A 21,028-nucleotide genomic window follows, 5' to 3' on the forward strand; every position below is an offset into this window, starting at 1 on the left:
ATTTCATGAAAATGTTAAAGTGCTCTGAGATTCTCTGATGGGATATATTTTATATCTATCTATATCTATATCTGAAGCAAGTCCCATTGAAGTCAGTAGGACCAGATTTAATATTTCCTGAATACATGTAAAATAATTGATTTAGTATGTGGGCCAAATGCTGAGATAGCATAGACTATTGAGAGGATGCACTGTATTATTACATTCTCCAGATACCCTGGACACAGCCCTCCAGCCAACACAACCCACTTTTTGGGCTGTGTTCATCTCTTACTCTCTCCCCATGAATAAGGCAACTGTGTTAAAGCCCTTTGAGTCACTTCAGCCTCTTCTCCAAGCTGACTTTCTGCTCTAGGATTCTGCACAAGAGTAGATTCATCAGAGATGCAAACCCCCATTCAGAAATACAAGTCAATTTCCATATTTAAAGGATATTGAAAGCAAAAAGTATTAGACTTTTTTTTAACATAGGATTATAGGAAATCATTGTTTTATATGATTATGAAGACAAAATGCTTTTCAGTTAATTGAAATTACAATCCATCAAGACATTGAGCAGTAGCCTTTAAAAGAGACAATTAGCCTGTGGCTCAGGAGTCTACAGCACATTAACAGTGAGAAATCCCTCTAATACCAAAACAGGTGAGCACCTGATAGGCCAGTAGATGCTTGTCAACAAAGCTGAAGTGTTGCTGAGTTCAACCAACAAACCACTCACAACTGTACTTGAAGGCTTCTACTCTTGACCAATCACAATTGAAAGAATCAATTATCCTTGCCATGTCCTGTCATGTTCCAGAATGTACAGCTCCTGCTTTTCAAAGCCACCATGCTGACATAATAGGCAGTCCCTTTACTATCTCCTCTCTCAGGAGCAGAGAGGTGACCTCTCCCAGACTAAAGCCGTGTTCCTTCCTAGTAACATCTTAATTACAGAAGAGGCCTTTCCACCGCTTTAATCCCCACTCTTTTTTTTTCTTATTTTGTCTTGCAGAGTTCAATGCTTATCATTTCACTCAGCTCAAGGACTTCTAGTTTTACTAGTTGTCAGCACGTTAGGTGCTAACCCTCTCAGAAATCTCTGAGCCGTGGGAACGGTGTCTGCTGCCACTTTGCACAATTGGGTGTCATGGGTCTTCCTCTTGCACAGTGCCACCCTCTGTCTCCCCAAGACACTGCTGGAGGAGGGATGCAGTTATATTTAAGATGCTGATACCGCAAAAAAAGAGAGTGAAAGTCCTGTTAGCCACAGTTGGCAGCCTGTAGTTAAAAGGACTCAGAGGGTTCCAGAAAGAATGCATTTCTCTGTGCACTTTCCAAGATTTGTTTTGAAAAGGTGCCAGGGAGAATTCTGCAAAGCTAAGTGGAAGTAGCAAGCATGATGGTGACATCCTAAGACCTGGCCTGCTACCAATGGGCTTATACAGTGCCAGAGCGATAACGCTCATAGAGAACTTTTTAATTTTTTTGTTAAATCACATTTTCCTTGTTCTCGATAGCAGCTTGCTCATTAGTACACACTAAAGAAATACCTATGTCACTGAGACGGAAGCAACTGTTCTGATTTATACAAACGGGCTGACATTCCAGCATTAAGTAAATGAAAAAAACACATGACATTTGCTGTTTTTAAATCACCCTCTAAGCAGGCTATCCAGCCAGACGTTACTACAGCCCAATTAACCTGATAAGAACAGGGGCTGCAGTTAAGATTCAAAAACACAAACCCTTCTCCCTTTCCCCCTCCTAAAAAAGAAAAAAAGAATGAGGGTAGGATTATACATTTGTTATCATGCTGATGTCTATTAAAGATCCTCCCAAGAGTGTGAATAAAAGACCTCTCCACAAACTAGAAACTAGTTAATATGGAACAGTTTGGGGAAATCTGCTTAGAACAGATTAGAGGTATCTTATAACAAGTTTGTTTTCCCCCTTAGGCACTTTAAATTGAAATATCATCTGGGGGAAAATACTGTAATGTCTGCCAGAAATGCCTCTGAACCAAATTGCATTCATTCATGAAGGAAAGGCTGAGAAGAGATGGTGATCCAAAGGGTAGGGGCACAATGTTTACAATCCTCTTTGTCCATCTTCGGCCTTTGGAGCAGAAGATTTTGAGTTATAATAATGTCTGAATCTTTCCTATTCCAGCAGAGGTTATTGAGGTATATGTAATAGTTTGTTGTCTAAATTATATACAGTATCATTCTCTGTCTCAATTCTTAAACAGATTTAACACCTTGATAGCCACCGTTTTTCAGAACTGTGTTTCACTAGCTGGGGTCCAACAGGGGCATGTCTCAGACTTGTGCTAGTTCGGTTCTGTTTCAGTGATTCAGGCAGATGTTCTGCACCAATGAACTAGACAGAAGGGCCAGCTTTAAACTTGGTGCAGTTCTTTATGACTCACATTAGGGGAGTGAGAGGAAGGAGTGTAGAACAATGAGCAAACAGAAAATGTAAAAGATGTGGCATCCTGGAACTCTAATAGGGATAGAGAATCAAGGGGGCTGAACAACGGAATCAAGATGATAAAAAGTTATAAACAGAGGGGTGGAGGGACAGAGAGAACTATTAAAAGTCCTTCAGATTATGGTAAATGCCTTTCTAGAGATGTGCAGATATCTTTAGAAAGACACAATCAAGAAAAGTCAACAGATCAGAGGAATTACAAGACCTATTTGAGAAGCCAAGCATTAAGAAATACTAATGAAGTTATGCATTTTCCTGGTAAGACGTCACTTGCTGTGTATCCTGTTCCATCTTGGTCAATTAAAAAAACAAATGCCTCTTTGTACTTGAAAAGTGAAAAGAAAGGCAACAGGGCAAAAACATGTCAGTTCAGAGGACAAACTTTAAATCATCTAGTGTGGAAAAATTAGAGGATTTTGAGGCTGTTTTACTGAAGCATATTCTCAGTCAATGATAAAACTTCCTGGTTTAACGCCCTCACTGATATTGATTACTTGCCTTAGCTCCCACATACATTAAACCCCATCATAGTCATTCTTGTAATCACAAGACTTAAATTATTGCTTCCCTTCCAAGAAGGGTGTAATCAGGAAAGCGGAGTGTTTCTGTGTAGAAAATCCTAACAGTATAGATAATGTTAATGTAAGGGGCTATTTTCAAATGAGCAGAGGAAGATAAGCTTAAGGGGATATAAATGGAAATTATATAAAGACATCAGCCTGCATGGTGGGATGCTGTGCATAAGAAAGAGGGCTGGTCTACACTAGAAAGGCTTTGCTGGCAAAGCTATACCAGTATGACTATGCTGGCAGAGCCCCCTAGTGTAGAGACAGTTTATATCAACACAAGGAGTTCTTTTGGCAGCATAGTTAATCCACCTCCTGAACAACATAAACGATGCTGATAGAGTGTCAGAGGGGTAGCCATGTTAGTCTGGATCTGTGAAAGTGACAAAGAGTCCTGTGGCACTTTATAGACTAACAGATGTATTGGAGCATAAGCTTTCATGGGCAAATACCCACTTTGTCAGATGCATGTAGTGGAAATTTCCAGAGGCAGGTATAAATATGCAAGCAAGAATCAGGCTGGGGATAACGAGGTTAGTTCAATCAGGGAGGGTGAGGCCCTCTTCTAGCAGTTGAGGTGTGAACACCAAGGGAGGAGAAACTGCTTTTGTAGTTGGCGAGCCATTCACAGTCTCTGTTTAATCCTGGGCTGATGGTGTCAAATTTACAAATGAACTGAAGCTCAGCAGTTTCTCTTTGAAGTCTGGTCCTGAAGTTTTTTTGCGGCAGGATGGCTACCTTTAAATCTGCTATTGTGTGTCCAGGAGATTGAAGTGTTCTCCTACAGGTTTTTGTATATTACCATTCCTAATATCTGATTTGTGTCCATTTATCCTTTTACATAGGGGCTGTCCAGTTTGGCCGATGTACATGCCCCTCTGCTATAGCCATCCTGCAGCAAAAAAAACTTCAGGACCAGACTTCAGAGAGAAACTGCTGAGCTTCAGTTCATTTGCAAACCGGGAGTGTCCACACAGCGAGTTGTACCAGTGTAACTATATTGCTTTAAATTTATACCTTATCTTTCCTATATAGACAAGTCCTTAGTGTGAAGCAGCAAGGAATATCAAGTTTGTGTGCGTGCATGGGCCCATGCCAAAATACGGGGATTCAAAACAGACCTACTTTTGCTACGGATAGTATTTAAAGAGCTAATAACAAGACTAACCTATGATGAGACCATTCTCTAGCAAGAGGACCCCATGTAAGAACATTTGTGTCTGTGTGAGATAAGCCATCTTGCTACAGAATGATCTTCTGTACATAAAGGTAGTAATTAGCATGAAAAATGGAGATTAGGCTAACGTCAGTTTTTGTAGCATGAAATGTTCTTGTGTGGATTCCCCTTCATGTCTTTGGGATGTAAAATGTATTATCATTCCAAAACGAGACAGATCCATTTTAGCATGGTGCTCTGGAGTGAAGAGCACATCACAGAAGTCATTTCCCCTCCTGCTCTCTACTCTTCAAGCTACTGTATTATCACAAAGCAGTCCTTTTTCTATCTGTCTGCAATGCTCCTCATTATTAACTATACTTCCCAAGGTGCAGTAGAGTCTTCAATAACCTTGAAAATCCTATTTCCAAATTCAAAATGTGGTTTCTTCTTTGATCCTTCTTACATCCACTCTCTAAAGTGAAAGGCTTTCATTCATCACTACCCTATCTTTCCTCCTCTTTTGCCAGTTTTCAATCCAATATGCCCATTGTTCTGCTATTCCATGACTTCAGACTTTAGACATTTTAACCAACAGTGGAGAATTTTGTCAAGTGCTTTCTGAAAAGGCTATACTATCCTTCCCTCCTTGCTTATCAACCATTGCAGTAATTTCCTCAAAGAATTCCAACAAAATTAATTAGGCAAGATCTCCCATTCCTGAATTGATTTTAGTTGTCTTTAATCAAGCTCTGCTTTTCCAAGTGTTCCCCATTTGATCCCTTAAAATAGTTTCAGAGTCTTTCCCTGTAAATGAAGTCAGATTGACAGGTCTGCTTTTTCCTAGTGTCTACAAGCAGCAATCTTCTTTCCTACACTGAAAAAATGATGAAAAGGAAATCTTAGTTTCCATGTTCTCCTTCTTTGTAGACCCCCAGTCTGCGATTTGTTTTTAAACACAATGTTTTGGGGAAGCAAGAGATGAAAAAAGGAGGGAGGGAAATCATTACAGAATACAGGCAGCGTGCTTTCCTACTTTGATAAGTTCAAAACTTTCCAAATATCCAGAGTAACAGCTGATATTTTTAACATAATATCTTTTTACATATCTTAATCTTATATTCATTTTTCCTGCCACTGGCATGAAACTCCTACTGGATGTGCACATCAAAACTTCACAACTTCCAGAGTCAAAGGGTTAAGATGTGAATATCAGTTCCTTTATTATAAAATATTAGTTTTAAGGGTATATGGCTTGCCTTTTATATTCTGTCTATTTATACCTCAAATGTGAACATACCCTCCACTTTTCCCCAAAACTTGGTATAAATTTCCAAATCAATCAAGCTGAATTCAGACCTGGTGTAAGCAGATGCAACGATATTGATTTCAGTGGAGTTGCACCCACTACCACCGGGTCTGAATTTAGCCCACTGACTTTATGTTGCTTGTGTGGATGTCACTAGTAGTCACTCAAAATAATGACATCTTTGTTTGCCAGAGGTAAGCCCTGTCCCCACTATCCTCCATGGGCAGAGCGAGCCCTGCATACAGTGGAACTACTGCATAGGAGAAGTGGAGGAAGGCAGGAGACTTTGCAGGGGGCTCTGGAAAGGGTAGTGAGAGGGGGATCAATGGACTACCACTAGACTATTCCCTTCTGCTCTGAGGGAGCAGTCATGTGCCACACCCCTGAAACTCAGCCTAGGGATGGGAGAATAGGGAAAATCCTGCTAAGTCATGTACTTCAGAACAGGGGGGAAATATAGGGAGATCAAAAGGACAAAGTCTGATAGAATTTGTAGGAAATTCTGCCCCTTGTAAATGATGAGGGCATCTCAAAGTCACAACAATAAATAAATCACATGATATTTCATATATTGAAACAAATTTGGAGTATATGCTTTGTGCCTTCCTGAGCTTCTTTACTCTGCAGCTGATGTGGTATTGAGTTAGAAACCCAAACAGACCAGCAGATAAATTAAAGGACACACCATCTTAGCATGAGCAAGAAAAAGATTCTTTTGTTATTCAGTTTCTCTACAGAGTACATTGGCATCTCCTTATTTTTAAGGTAGGTGATTAAGACAGACTGTTCAAGTGACACAGAATGCCTTTGCATAGTATTTAAAATCCGATTAAGAACTCGGAGGGATTCTGTTGGGTGCATCCTTTATAAATAAAATATTTGTTTGAAAACTGCACCAGTAAATCAATAGGGCTCTTTGAGTCTTTTCATTTCAATCTCGTAATAAGCATTGAACAAACATAGACAGACACAAACATTGATGTTTTGTGCTGTAGAGAACAATTCCCCACTCAGGAAGCTACTTCTGTCCCTTTCCTCTTCCTAGTTGTCCCCTTTCATTCTTATTCTCCCTTCCATTCTCTTTTTCTTCTTCCCTCTCTCCTCATTTCTCCTCTCCTCAAAATGCCTCAGTTGGTGTGAAGCACTCTACTGACTCCATGATACCATCTGAGGATGTGGCCCTGAACATTTTTGTGTATGTGAGTGACGAATGCAGGTAGCATGGATATTTGGGGCCTGATTTTAAGAGATGTTGAACACCCATTGCTCCTATTAACTTGCAGTTGTGGGTACTGAGCAACTTGGAAAATAAGGCTGTTTGCTACTTCATGGTTCAGTCCTGCACACCTTTTTCCTCAACCTTTTTATGAACTTCCCACTGAAGTCCATGGCAGATTGGCCAGAATAAGCCATGCAGGGTCAGGCCCTGAATGTGCTGTATTTTATCTGAAGTTGAAAGGCTCAGTCAGTGAGAGACAGACATACACACCTCAAGTAAAGAAGGCTGAGATATGGATTGAGGTGACAGGAGATAATTTCTAGATAAGGGGCAACATGACAATGTGGTCTTCTATCAGCAAATGTGGCAGTTGATGAGAGGCCTCCCATTGAATTCCAAGGACTTTATAGAAAGTTTTAAAAATTTTTAAATTTCAGCATGCATTTTTGCAAAGAATTTTTCGTAGTTTTTTTCCCCTTATCTTTTTTCTAGCTTATTAGGCAGTCAACTTTTTATTGAAATTTTGACTAAAAATATGTTCATGAACATTTTCATGAATGATTTTCTACTTTTTTTGAGCATCGCTACCTTCATTGCAAATTAGGAGTTCTATACATAACAGCCTTCTTCCTGTAAGCACAGCCTACGTCCCAGCTTACCAGGCCGATGAAGGCAGCATTTGCAGCCACAAAGCACTTTATGCAGAGAGTAGTTTAAAAGTACTATTCCTTTGTTTTATATGTTTGACAGATGATCTTTATTACATAAAGCTACAACGTTTCTGGCAGTATGGCCTTTGGAGGTTGAACCCCCACAAATACTTCCTGCCCTCATTTATTCCGATAACATGCTACAGCAGGTATTCACAAGAAAGAGTTGCGTGAGCTGGGCTTTGATTGTTCTTACCACACTGAATGTCCTTTTCAATTTTGTGTTTGAAAATAGAGCTAATGCAAATGTGAGCATAAGCTTCCCAGAAAAAGGCAGCTGACATGGAAATATGGAGAGGTGGGTTAGCTAACATGCCTTCAGAAAATACACACCCAGCCAATCTAACATTGTAGCTCTGATCAGTCTTCTCCTTCTGCTAGGCTGCCATCTAATGAGACACAGTAAAAAGCACCTCCTGTCCGAGGCAGCACTGGTTGTGGAAGTGCTGATCCCCAACAGCTGGGCCCAGCAGATGTGGGATGATACTGACATCAGTGTCCTCCCTCTACCAAGCAGAAGCAGATGTTGGGGGCCTTGCAGGTTGGCTTCCCCACGAAGGAGAAACCAGTACTGCAGAGTGTGGATAATACTCTTAGGTACAGCTTGGTTTATTTACACATATATACCAGTCCTGGAACAGAGTGGGTCCATCCTTCAGCGATCTCAGCCAAACACCAATGTCTGGTTCCCAAGGAGCAAACTGTCCTGCTGCTGCCACAGCTGCGTCTCCAGGGACCACTGCCTCTACCCAGAACCTTTCATAATGAAACAACTACCACCACCTCAGCATGGCTTCCCACCACTGAACATCTGCTCTTCCATGGCTATGCCTACGCTGCAGCCAGGGCAGCGAGAGGCAGCACTGGTAGCCATAACTGCACTAGCGGAGCACTATTTAGCTTGCTAAAAAAAGAAGCGAGGACACCATGATGCAGACTTCAGTGCAGCTGTACCAGCCTCTGGGTATGGACTTGTTTGTGCAGCCAGTGCTAAAGCCTGCGCTGTGGTACCCTCTCTTCCACTCTGTAGAGAGCTAGCTGGAGTCCAGCTAGCACAGATCCACATATGTGGAGGTGCAAATCACACCTGAGGCTGCAGTATCGACACACACCGTCTTCCAAGTCCTTTGTCTTAGGGTATGGTGTCGCTGCACCGCCTGGTGATGCCTGTCATAATATTTTAAGAAAGGTTTATTAAATGAGGGAGAGGAGAGGGGAGCCTGTTCTAGTTCCAGAAAGGCTACATGTCCACCATCCACCTCCCTGCCTTTTGAAGGCTAAGGGTACATCTACACAACAACTAGACACCCCGGGTTGGCCAGTACCAGCCAACTCAGGATCATAGTCTCGGGCTGCGGGGCTATTTCACTGATGTGTGGACTTCCAGGCTCAGGCTACAGCTTGAGCTCTGGGACCCTCCCACCTCTCAGGGTCTTAGAGCCCAGGCTCCATCCCAAGCCCAGAAGTCTACCCAGCAATGAACAGCCCCACAGGCAGGTGGATCAGCTGCGGGTGTCTAGTTGCCGGGTAGACGTAGCCTAAGGGTCCATCTACACTGGAGCTGGAGGTGTAATTTCCCACTTGGGTAGCCATACCCGCGCTTGCTCTGAGCAAGCTAGCATGCTAAAAATCAAAGTGTAGCAGTGGCGACGCAAGCAACTGGATTGGACAGCCATCCAAATGCGTAGCTAGGGTTTCAGACAGCATTGTGCTGGGGACAGTTAGTCCATTCCGTGACTGGCGCCACTGTGGCTAATGACTATTTTTAGCACACTAGCTCCATCAGCACGAATGGGGATAGGTTCACCTGAGCTAGAAATTACACCTCCAGCGCTACGGTAGACCTACCCTGTGTTAGTTGCCTACTGTACGAGGGTCAAATTTGCTCCTGTGAAGAAGGCCAACATAGGACCTATTTACTATTTTAATCCCACTTAAATCCTCAACGTATGGACTAAGTAGGATGTCAGATATGCGTAGGCCTTGAGCTGGCCCTCTGTCCAGGAGGGAATTTCACCAGTTTTGAATAACTTCCAGAGGTGGGGAGGTGATGTCTCTTCCATTAGTGTGCAGATGCGTATGGCTGAGGTTAGCTTTTATACAGATGTTGCTACGTCAGGGAAACCTATGTACTTGCTCAAGTCTCTCACACACCAAAAGGAATCCCATGTTTGAAAATATAGACTCTGTTACCTGATCCTGGCTAATACCAAATTCCCTTGATTACTGCAACATTAATTGATGACAAACTAGTCACACTGGCACTTGAAAGAGGACAGGTTTTATTTGTATCAGACAGTTTGAAAGTGAATTGTGAGTGGTTCCAGACACATGCAGCAATCAGATAATCCTTTATTTTTGTTTTGTTACCTCAGAAAAGTCAGATTCATTTTATTCTGGATAAGCAGCAGCTTCTCATCACTGTGGCTGTATGTTGTTCTGGGAATACAGAATAGGGAACCTGATAGTACAGCAGAGCTACTTCACTTTGACATTTAGGTCCTGAGACAGCTCAAACAATCCAACTTACTTACATTATTAAAACGCAGCCCAACTTATAGACTGCTTCCGGATTTTCTCCAAAAACAATAAAAGAGACAGGAATGTTAATGTTTTGATGGGCCATTAGAAGGCACTTTCTACCTCTATAATTTTATTATTGTGGTGTATTAAGACCTACAGCAGCTTCTTCGATGTTGCATGCTAGACATTCTTGGGTATATTTGACTGTCCCGAGTTTCAGCACTCAAAACATACTCTGTAGCTATAAATCTCCAGATACAATTTCCAGCATTAAAGGTCTACACTCATTCGTCATCAAATAGTGCTGTTCAGTTAGTTTTAAATGATCCAGATCTTCTACTTTGAAAAGGAACCTCCAACAGATATGTTTCTCCTCCTTCAAATCTTTCAAAGCTCATTTCTTTTGGGTAGCTTTCCATTTGTGATGTCTACCCCAACCCTCACTAGGCCACCAAGGGCCAAAGTCTCTCCTATGTCTAGCCTCTATGGGGCTCAGTCTATGGGAATGGGGAGCAAACGGGGTGGGGGTCAAGGAGTGAGTTATGTCTATTTGATTCTCTGCCCAACCCCTGATCTGGACACACGTTAGATCAGCATGGGGACTGCTCTACCTTATACCAGCTGTCAGTGGTCCCCGAAGGGTTATCTGGCTTTCTGGGGCTGCCAGAATGAGCCACCATCTCCAGCCAGTAGTATACCCACATACGGGTTTGCATTCAGTCTCTGCCCCCTCCACGGTCTCAATGAAAAAACTATTATATGAATTTTAATATATTATGTTAATTTTTAAACTCCAAAGAGGAATTAATAAACTGCCCCCACAAGCTTTCGTTGTTCGTTCAATAGCAACAGTATCATAAACCTACTGTCATGAAGACTGATTTCTCAATTGACAATGGCATATCTGAATGGATAATAAAGGCTCAACCTACCTTTCAAATAGCTAATGCAGATCAGTGGGTAGCTAGGTCTAAACTTTTACCTCTACAGACTTGGGGCCAAATTCACTGGTCCAACCCACTGAAATCAGCTGAGGTTTGTCCCTTTATGCCAATAGCGAATTTGCTAAAAGTGAACCTAAGGTTTCAGGTCTAATCTACATCTTCTCCTCAACACAAACCTTTACACACTTCTGTACTAATAGCATACCTTGCCCAAGAAGTGGCAAGAATGATAGTAGGGGTTTTCCAGTCAGAACAGAGACGCATTAGCAAAAGCTGTGTGGGACATGTCCCTCAGCACCTGCCCACACCATTTCTGGCATGAATCAGAGCTTTTGATCCCTCCCCTTTCATAAGTATAAAACACAGGCAACATTTAAATACATAGTTAAAGTTAACTTGACATGTTCATGAAATACTTGGTGTTAAGAGAAGAAAAGAGGAATAACTTGCTCTTTAGATAATATGTTCTTTCTATATGTCAAGTATATAAGCCATTATGTTCAACAAAAAATACCTTTTTTTTTTTTTAAGAAATTGTCTTTCTAACATCAGGAAACAGGAATGTATGTACAATATTACATAAGAAGTCACCAGATCAGGGAAGAGCAATTATACTATGTGATGTCTGTAACTGATCTAACAGTGAATTTTGAATTTTACATATTTGCAATGAATTTTTCCATGAGTGATTTGAAGACTACAATTACTGAGGAAATTTGGGACTCAGTTTGAAGAACAAACAGTTACAAGAAAGTCATGATCTGCTCATGAATAATTCACACGTAGAAAGATCTCAGCTTCATCCAATAAATTATTCATTGTGAATTACTCACACAGCTGTACTCTACACTCTAGGGAAGTTCAAGGGTCTAATAATTTTACTTCATGATGAATATTTTGTTACATGAGAAAAACAGTAATTCAGGGGGTGCTCAATTTTTACACTATTTTGTTAAAAAACAAAAGAAACAATGTTTGCTTTCTAGTTTCCAGCATTCTTGGGAAACTATACACAGTTCATTTGTACAGTGAATTTCTGCAATAGTGAAAATAAAAACAAAACAAAAACATTGCACATATCTTTAAAAAAGTCAGCTTCTACCAGCAGTTACAACCCAGCCTTCAGAGAGCACAGTACAGGGAAATGTTCTGTTATCTCAGAGACAACAGTGCATTAAGTTTTGGTAAAAATTGCTTTTTTTGAAGCAACCACTGCAACTCCATCTGTTTTAGTTAAAATAACTGTCCAAGTGACCCCAGTTTCAACTTTGAGGCTTATATTAATAGGGAATCTGAAGAAAATGAGATGGAGTTTAGCTCATGTCACTACTCACATTTTCAAGCTCTTTATCAAGTATCTTTTAAAAGTGTCCTGTATGCTTGAGGTTTGAATGCATGTCTTTAAGTGATGGACTCATCTGTAAAGGAACAGATCCACTTAATGTGCTCAGCTACAAACATGAGCCTATCGGTGCATATGAACTAACATGTCACTGCGTGATTGATGTTTTCCTATTACTCTGCCAAAGTACATTAAGTTAAGCCTCCTTTTCATCTCCACAAATAGTTGGGACTACAGATGGCCCTCATTTGTAATCCTAAGGAACTGGTGCAACTAAACGTTTGGATAGGGTGCCATTAGCTACTGATTGCCTGAAATAGATTAAGAAGGTTTATGCAAGGAATAGAGTTGCATGAATAAAGTAACAAGAGTAATAACTAAAAGGAAGGAGAGCTGATTAGGGCCTACCTGCAAAAACAAACAATAAAAGTCCACTTTCTAAGTAGGCTACAATGTTTAGAGATAAATATTTTTCAATAGTATGCATGTCTCAAAGTTCTAGTGTGTTTGTTGAGGTTTATCTTTTGTGATATTTGGACAATAGACTCCACATATGGACATTCACACACACTGCATGAAATCTTGGTTCCACTTAAATGAATGGCAAATCTCCTATTGATTTCAATAGGGTCCGGATTTCATCCCCACTTGGTAGGAAAGCACACTGAAGACCTGGTTTTCAAAGCACCCAAAGTCGAAGGCTGCATGCAAAACTACCTATGCAACTGCATGACTAACATGTATTCAGATATCTGATGTGCATGGACAGTGTTGGCATGGCAGTGTTGGCTGCATGCTCAAATTAGGCACACAACTGCAGACACGTTTTTGGTATCCTGTTCTTGGTTTCTGTTTTTTTGTTTTGTTTTTTTTTATAAGCAGGTCCTCAACGAGCCGTTGACCAGAAGATACCCTAAGAAGAATTGTTTTCAAGCCTTTTATTGTATCATGCCCTAATACGTAACAAATATTTTTTTTCTATATTAGTCTGAAAGCACCTGTAGTGCAATAGGCCCTGCATATGTCAGCGGGAGCGCTTCTCCCGCCAACATAGCTACCGCTGCTTGTTGAGGTGGTTTTATTCTGTCGACAGCAGAGCTCTCTCCCATCAACGTAGAGCGGTTACATGAGCAATCTTACAGCAGCGCAGCTGCACTGGTATAGCTATGCCGCTGTAAACTCACTAGTGTAGACACGGCCTGGGGGAGGTGGGGATGACCTGCACTGCCAGGAGAACCCCTCCCGTCAGCATAGGTAATGTCTACAGTGAAGTGCTACAATGGTGCAGTTGCAGCAGTGCAGTGGTTGCGTTTCAAGTGTAGACAAGCCCATCGATGTGCTCTACCCTTGCCTATTTCAAGTGTGAATTTATGTGGCTACATTATTTCCCCCCACACACACACATTTCTGTGGGAGTTCAGCAATGCTGTGTCCTGTCACCACTGTTCAATATCAGCATTGATTGCTTGTTCTGTTTCAGTAGTTTTCTTGGTACAGTACCTTTTGGTATCAGAATGGAAGACCAACAAATTACAGTGTTTACACCCAGAAATGCTGCTATGCAGCCGATTATCACATGGGTACCGAAAGCTTCTGTGGCTTGATAAAATGGACATAGACTGAGTATCCAGCTAGACCACGTTAATGACCTAGATAGAGATTGATCCAGGTTGTGCTGGATTGACAAGGAGGTTGCTTCCCAGTGGGATTTGCTTTGTCTATGATTTTTTCCCCTAAGTTATATTGTAACGAAGGCAAGTGGGACTGTAGCTTTGGCAAGAATGCACGTATTTTCTCGAATCAAACGTGCCCTTATCATATGATGCAGAGGGTCTTTCCAGAGGGTAGTGTAGGATTTCACATGGATGAGTCAGCCTTCTGTATCCCAGTGCCTTATTCAACTTCTGGATCATCTGCTATGCTGCAACATTTCAGCTGTTCATTGAGTTTCATAACATTCCACAACCTCAGTGGAGTGAGCAAAGGCTTTTATTTCATTGCTGTTTCCCCCCCAATATCCTGCCAATGAATGACTGCACTCATATTCCCATGGAGAATGAGATGTATTGTATACTATGGACATCCTGCCAGCTAGTGAACTGATGCAGGAAATATTGTCAATCAAGTGTTAGTGATGTATCCCAGCTCTTCTCAAGACTCATATCTGTAAGGTTTCTAATTCAGGCATTTGGTGACCATGTGATTAACAAGTAAATCAATATATTTTTTAATGTCTCTAACTAAAGTTTTTGTATTTACTTTTAGGGTAAGGCACAGATAAGCCATTTATTGACTCTTACATGATGCTTACGCTGAATACCAAAGCTATACCCAGTTGGTGACTCTCCTCCCCCTGCCATGTGATGGTGGGGAAAAACTGCAGGGAGGAGTCAGCCAGAGACTCCAGCTGTTAGGAGCAGAAGCCCAAAAGTAGGAACCTGGACATTCAGAGAACTTCCTACAGTTTGATGGGACTGTCTCTATCCTGTGCTGATTGGCTGTTTGCTCTACCCACCCTCCCGCCCCCTCACAGTCTCTTCACCTCAGCTTCACACCTTACCCTCTTCTCCCCTGCCCTGTCCCCCTCAGCCTCCTCCCTTTCCCTTTTCTTTCTATTTAGCTGATCTCCTCCTAACCAAACCCATCGAATAAATAAATAAAAGTATAGCACTCGCATGACGTTCGCTGCCCTCACATTCTTCACTCTGCTTGTGTATTCTATCCCTTCCCCACCCTGTGTCTGTCTTGTCTATTTAGATGGTAAGCTCTTCAGGGCAGGCACTGGCTGCTACTCTCTGTTTGTACAGCGCCTGGAACAATGGGGCTCCACTCTTGGCTGGTCCTTACTAGTGTAAAAAACATGATTAATATTAGTAAGTTACAGGAGTTTTAATCATTGAGTGTCTTTGGGAAAACAACTTTTTAGAAACACACTGCACAGTAATACATGAATCAGAAGGATCAATGGAAGGATCAAAAGAGAAAGCAAATACTAGCAATGTTTCTGGAACATGGTTATAGTGAACTACAATATGCCAGCCAGAGATCACCAGATCAGAGCTCAACAGCGCTCTGGCCATGACTCCTCCCTAGCCATCACAGTATATGTGCATGGGTGTATTTGTGTATTGTTGTTTTTGTATTATTCTAGTGCCTAGGCATCTCAGTGATAGACCTGGACCCTATTGTTCTAGATGCTGTACAAAGAGAACAAAAAGACAGTCCCTGCATAGGTACAGTATTTTTATATACATTCACACATATACCAATATTAAAATCATACACTTTATAATTATCTTTGAAGTCTGTCATTTTAAAAAAGTGATTTGATTAAGTTTGGTAATCTTATAATTGTGGAGAGGGTTTAATAGAAATAAAATACTCTGTTTATCCTTCAGAGAATGAAGTCAGTCTATGAATACAACACACATTCTGGCATAAACAGAAACCACGTCAGGGTGCCTGGAGAGATCTTTCTTGCCTATTCGTGGTAAAGACAACCTAAAACCTGTTTCTATGGCTTCCTTTCTTGTGAGTTATCAGAACTTTTTTTATCACCAGTAAGAGAAAACAAATGATCAAGAGATTCCTCTGCATATTGTCTTTTTGGTATGGCAAGAGACTGCAGCAAGGCAAAGTAAGCTAATTATTTTTGTCTACTCAATCAACCGTTGTTAATGAAGTGTGACAAGCTTTATCTATTACTGCTGTTAAGATAAGGCCTGGGTTGTTTAACTGCAGCTGGTTTTACTGCCAGTTTACTAGCCACAGTCACCCCCCCCCCACCCGCCAGAAATGCAGCTGTTGACTGGTTGGGCATCATTAAGACACTAGAAAGAGAAGCAGGAACACTCTTCATGATAATCTTACTGTTTAGGAAAGCAGGACTGCATGTTCTGTGTGGCCAAAAGAACCAACTGGAGAAAAACATGAGCATATTTTTCTCCATTTCACAAACAGAATAAATAAAAGGAAATAATAAGCATTCATAAAAGATCTTAGCATTTCTTGCAAGCCAGTTTTGACCCCTTTGATCAGCACATAACATCATAAACTCTTATATATTGGATTGCTTATTGGGCCATTTAGTCTAGTATCCTGTCTTCAGCGGTGACCAGTGTCCTATACTTCTGAAGAAAGTTTAGTCCCTTCTTAATGTATGTAATTTTCTGACCCCAACTGATGTCCTGAAGTATGAAACTGACAATCATTGAAAGCCAAATCCTTGAAAGCCATCTCTAAATTGGCAGCCACAATCTTGCATGCCCTAAACCTTGCATTTTCATAAGCAAAAGGTATTTGCATGTACATACCAAGAGCCTGAGTCATCACTGTGTTACTCCAATTTTACACCTGTGTAACCCCATCTATTTTAGAAGAGTTACAGATTAAAACTGGAGTAATGTATTGATGCATCAAGCCCTGTTCGGATGTCAAACTACCAATTTGTACATGCAAATACTGTACACAGAAATACAAATTTTTAATCTGCAAAATAAAAGCATGGGTGCAAATTTAAGGGATGAGTTGAGACTATTGAAAATTTGGCCCAAACATTTTATCCTAGCTAATGTAGCTGCGCTGGCTCTTGTTCACTTAAAAGTAGGGGAAGACCGACCTGGATAGAGTAGGGATTGGTAATGGATAAAATATCAAGACACAAATGTTAGGCTTGTGATCAAGGTACTGGACTGGAACTCAGTCAGTCTGGGTTCAGTTCCTAGCTTTGCCACAGACTTCCTGTGTGACTTTTGGGAAGTTACTTTATATCTCAGTCATTCTGATCCCCATATGTAAAATGGGGTTACGTAATAGATCCATTCTTCCACGCTTTGTCTGTCTTGTCTATGTAGATTGTAAACTCTTTGGACAGAGAGTATTCTACTGTGTGTAAAATGCCTAGGACAGCAGGGCACCGATCTCGGTTAGGGATTCTAGGTATCTACTCCCATAATAGAAATAAATAAGAATGGCTAATCCACTGGTTTAAATCCAGGCAAGCAGTGACTGACAGTTACTAAAAAATCTAATGGCTCTTTGGTTGTTTAAGTCCAGTTTCTAGTGAGCTGGTGTCCACATCTCTCTCATTCATCTCTTTCCACATTTTTATGGCTGACTTAGAACAACGCTTCTTGTCCCCTTACACCCCTACTCTACTTGTGCTACATTGATGACATCTTCATCATCTGGACCTATGGGAAGGAGACTCTTGAGGAATTCCACCAAGATTTCAATGATTTCCACCCCACCATCAACCTCAGCCTGGACCAGTCCACACAAGAGGTCCACTTCCTAGACACTACAGTGCTAATAAGTGATGGTCACATAACCACCACCCTATACCAGAAACCTACTGACCACTGTACTTACCTCCATGCCTCCAGCTTTCATTCAGACCACATCACACGATCCATTGTCTACAGCCAAGCTCTAAGATACAACTGCATTTGCTCTGATCCCTCAGACACAGACAAACACGTACAAAATCTCTATCAGGCATTCTTACAACTACAATACCCACCTGGTGAAGTGAAGAAATATTGACAGAGCCAGAAGGGTAAAGAGAAATCACCTACTACAAGACAGGCCCAACAAAGAAAGCAACAGAACGCCACTAGCCGTCACCTACAGCCCCCAACTGAAACCTCTCCAGTGTATCATGAAGGATCTACAACCTATCTTGAAGGACGATCCCTCACACTCACAGACCTTGGGAGACAGGCCAGTCCTCGCTTACAGACAGCCCCCCAGCCTGAAGCAAATACTCACCAGCAACTACACACCACACAACAAAAACACCAACCCAGGAACCTGCTACAAACCCCAGTGCCAACTCTGTCCACATATCTATTCAAGGGACACCATCATAGGACCTAACCACATCAGCCACACCATCAAGGGCTCGTTCACCTGCACATCTACCAATGTGATATATACCATCATGTGCCAGCAATGCCCCTCTGACATGTACATTGGCCAAACCGGACAGTTTCTATGCAAAAGAATAAATGGACACAAATCTGACATCAGGAATCATAACATTCAAAAACCAGTTGGAGAACATTTCAGTCTCTCTGGTCACTCAATAACAGACCTAAAAGTGGCAATTCTTCAACAAAAAACTTCAAAAACAGACTCCAATGTGAAGCTGCACAACTGGAATTAATTTGCAAACTGGATACCATCAAAGTAGGCCTAAATAGAGACTGGGAGTGGATGTGTCATTACACAAAGTAAAACTATTTCCACATGCTAATTTTTTTCCCTACTGTTACTCACCCTGTCTTGTCAACCATTTGAAACAGGCCATCCTGATTATCACTACAAAAGTTTTTTTCCTTCTGTTGCTAATAGCCCACCTTAATTAATTAGTCTCGTTAGAGTTGGTATGGCAACACCCAGTTTTTCATGTTCTCTGTGTGTCCACCTCCTGTATTTTCCACTGCACGCATCCGATGAAGTGGGTTTTAGCCCATGAAAGCTTATGCCCAAATAAATAAACAGTCTCTAAGGTGCCACAAGTACTCCTCATTCTTTTTATTTCTAGAGTAGTGGCTCTCAACCTGTCAAGAGTGATTTGTCTTGCATACCTCAAATTTCACCTCACTTAAAAACTACTTGCTTACAGAATCAGATATAAAAATACAAAAGTGTCACCACACATTATTACTGAAAAATTGCTCACTTTCTCATTTTTACCATATAATTATAAAATAAATCAACTGGAATATAAATATTGACTTACATTTCAGTGTATAGTATATAGAGCAGTATAAACAAGTAACTGTCTATATGAAATTTTAGTTTGTACTGACTTTGCTAGTGCTTTTTATGTAGCCTGTTATAAAACTAGGCAAATATCTAGATGAGTTGATGTACCCCCTGGAAGACCTCTGCATACCCCCAGGAGTACATGTATCCCTAGTTGAGAACCACTATTCTAGAGTATGTAGAAGGTATTCTACAGACAAAAAACACGGGCAAGTCATGTCCAATAAAGGCTAGAGCCCAATCCTGCAGTTCTTACTCATGTGAGCCAATGTTGTAAGAGTGGCAGAATTGGACCCAATATAGACCATAAACAAAACAGGGAGTGGATAATATGGCTAGATGAGGATCATAACAGCGAGAAAGAATGTTAGTGCTTAGTGTTACCTACTGTAAACCTCTTATCAACAAACAAACAAAGCAGAGTTGTTTTTAAAAGAATTTAATATATTAGCACAGTGTGAGTTAAGAACACACTATCTGCCCTCACTTTGGTTTTTCTCAGCTTTGGTTGGCTTGTGTCATAACCATCATGTTACTGAAAACATTTTTCTTCGTCTGTGAATACATATAGTAGCAACTTAGCTCAGCTCTGGATTTTTCTTTTTTTTTTTTTCTTAAATACATTTTGTTTTAAAAATGTATCTTTCTTTTTCCAGGGTGAAAGTAAAAAACCCTGCTCTGGTATTAACCCTGTTTCCAAGTAAGAATGCAGAACAATGGATGGTAGTAAGGCATAATTCTTTCCATACATGAATTATAGTCCAATTTGCTTACTGCTAGGAAATATAGGACTCTAGCAGTTCTCATACCTTTAACCACTTCTCTGCAATTTGTGAATTTTCTCTGATCTAGGTACTGTATGTGTAAATAGAAAGTAACAGCTACCCATAGTACTTGCCTGTTGGAGTTCTGGTGAACAAGTCACACCAGAGCTCTTGTATATACTGCATCTTTAAAAACATGTGACTTTAGTTCTCCTGGAATTGGGCTGCTTTCAATCTCTCCGTAGACTAGGTTATGGTATTAGTTAGTGGCAGTGCAAACTTCCTCATTTAGACCTGCCGATGTGCCTCTACCCTGAGCTGGAAACATCACATCCAGAGGGAGAGGGTAGTTCAGTCCAAATGCCCATTGATTCTCCCCTTCCCCTTCCCCCTCCCACCCCCGCTGCCTTAGTTTGAGGCTATCGTCAAAGATGTAGTTTGATTGATTTGTGGGTGTGTGTGTGAGAGAGAGATAACGAGGAGTTCTTGTGGCTCCTTAGAGACTAACAAATTTATTTGGGCATAAGCTTTCGTGGGTTAGAACCCACTGCATCAGATGCAGGGAGTGAAAATACAGCAGCAGGTATAAATACACGGAAGCATGGGGGTTGCTTTTCCAAGTGTGAGGTCAGTCTAATGAGATAAATCAATTAACAGCAGGCTACCAAGGGAGGAAAAATAACTTTTGAAGTGGTAAGACAGTGGACCAATACAGACAGTTGACAAGAAGGTGTGAGTAACAGTAGGGAGAAATTAGTATTGGGGAAATTAAGTTTAGGTTTTGTAATGACCCAACCCTTTTAAATAGTCCAGGCCCCTGGGCAATTGCCCCGTTTGCTCCCCGCCCCCCCATCAGTGAGCCAGTCCAATAGCACTAGTACGAGCTGCAGAATCTTCAAAAGACATTAAAAAGCCATACATTTAATGTCTTCATTATTCTCTTTTTTTCAGCAAGAGTCCAAAAGGACTGACTATTTTGGAAAAAATTGAAGATACACTGGGACTGAAGTTCAAATTAGTCCAACCTGGGAAAACCCGCTGGCTTTCTCATGAGCAATCATTGGCTGCTGTCTGCAATTATCACTGGCTTCGGAAAGTATCTACCAAGATGGGATGGCTCTAAGTAGTGAGGCTGGTGGTCTACTTCTGCCACTAAGTTCAGAGAAGACAATCGCCATTCTCTCTCTTGTTGTAAGCCTAATGTTGAAACCACTTGGGTCATTAAACAATGCCATCCAAGAATCTGCTATAA

The sequence above is a fragment of the Eretmochelys imbricata genome, chromosome 1 (assembly GCF_965152235.1).
Source record: "Eretmochelys imbricata isolate rEreImb1 chromosome 1, rEreImb1.hap1, whole genome shotgun sequence".
NCBI lineage: Eukaryota > Metazoa > Chordata > Testudines > Cheloniidae > Eretmochelys > Eretmochelys imbricata.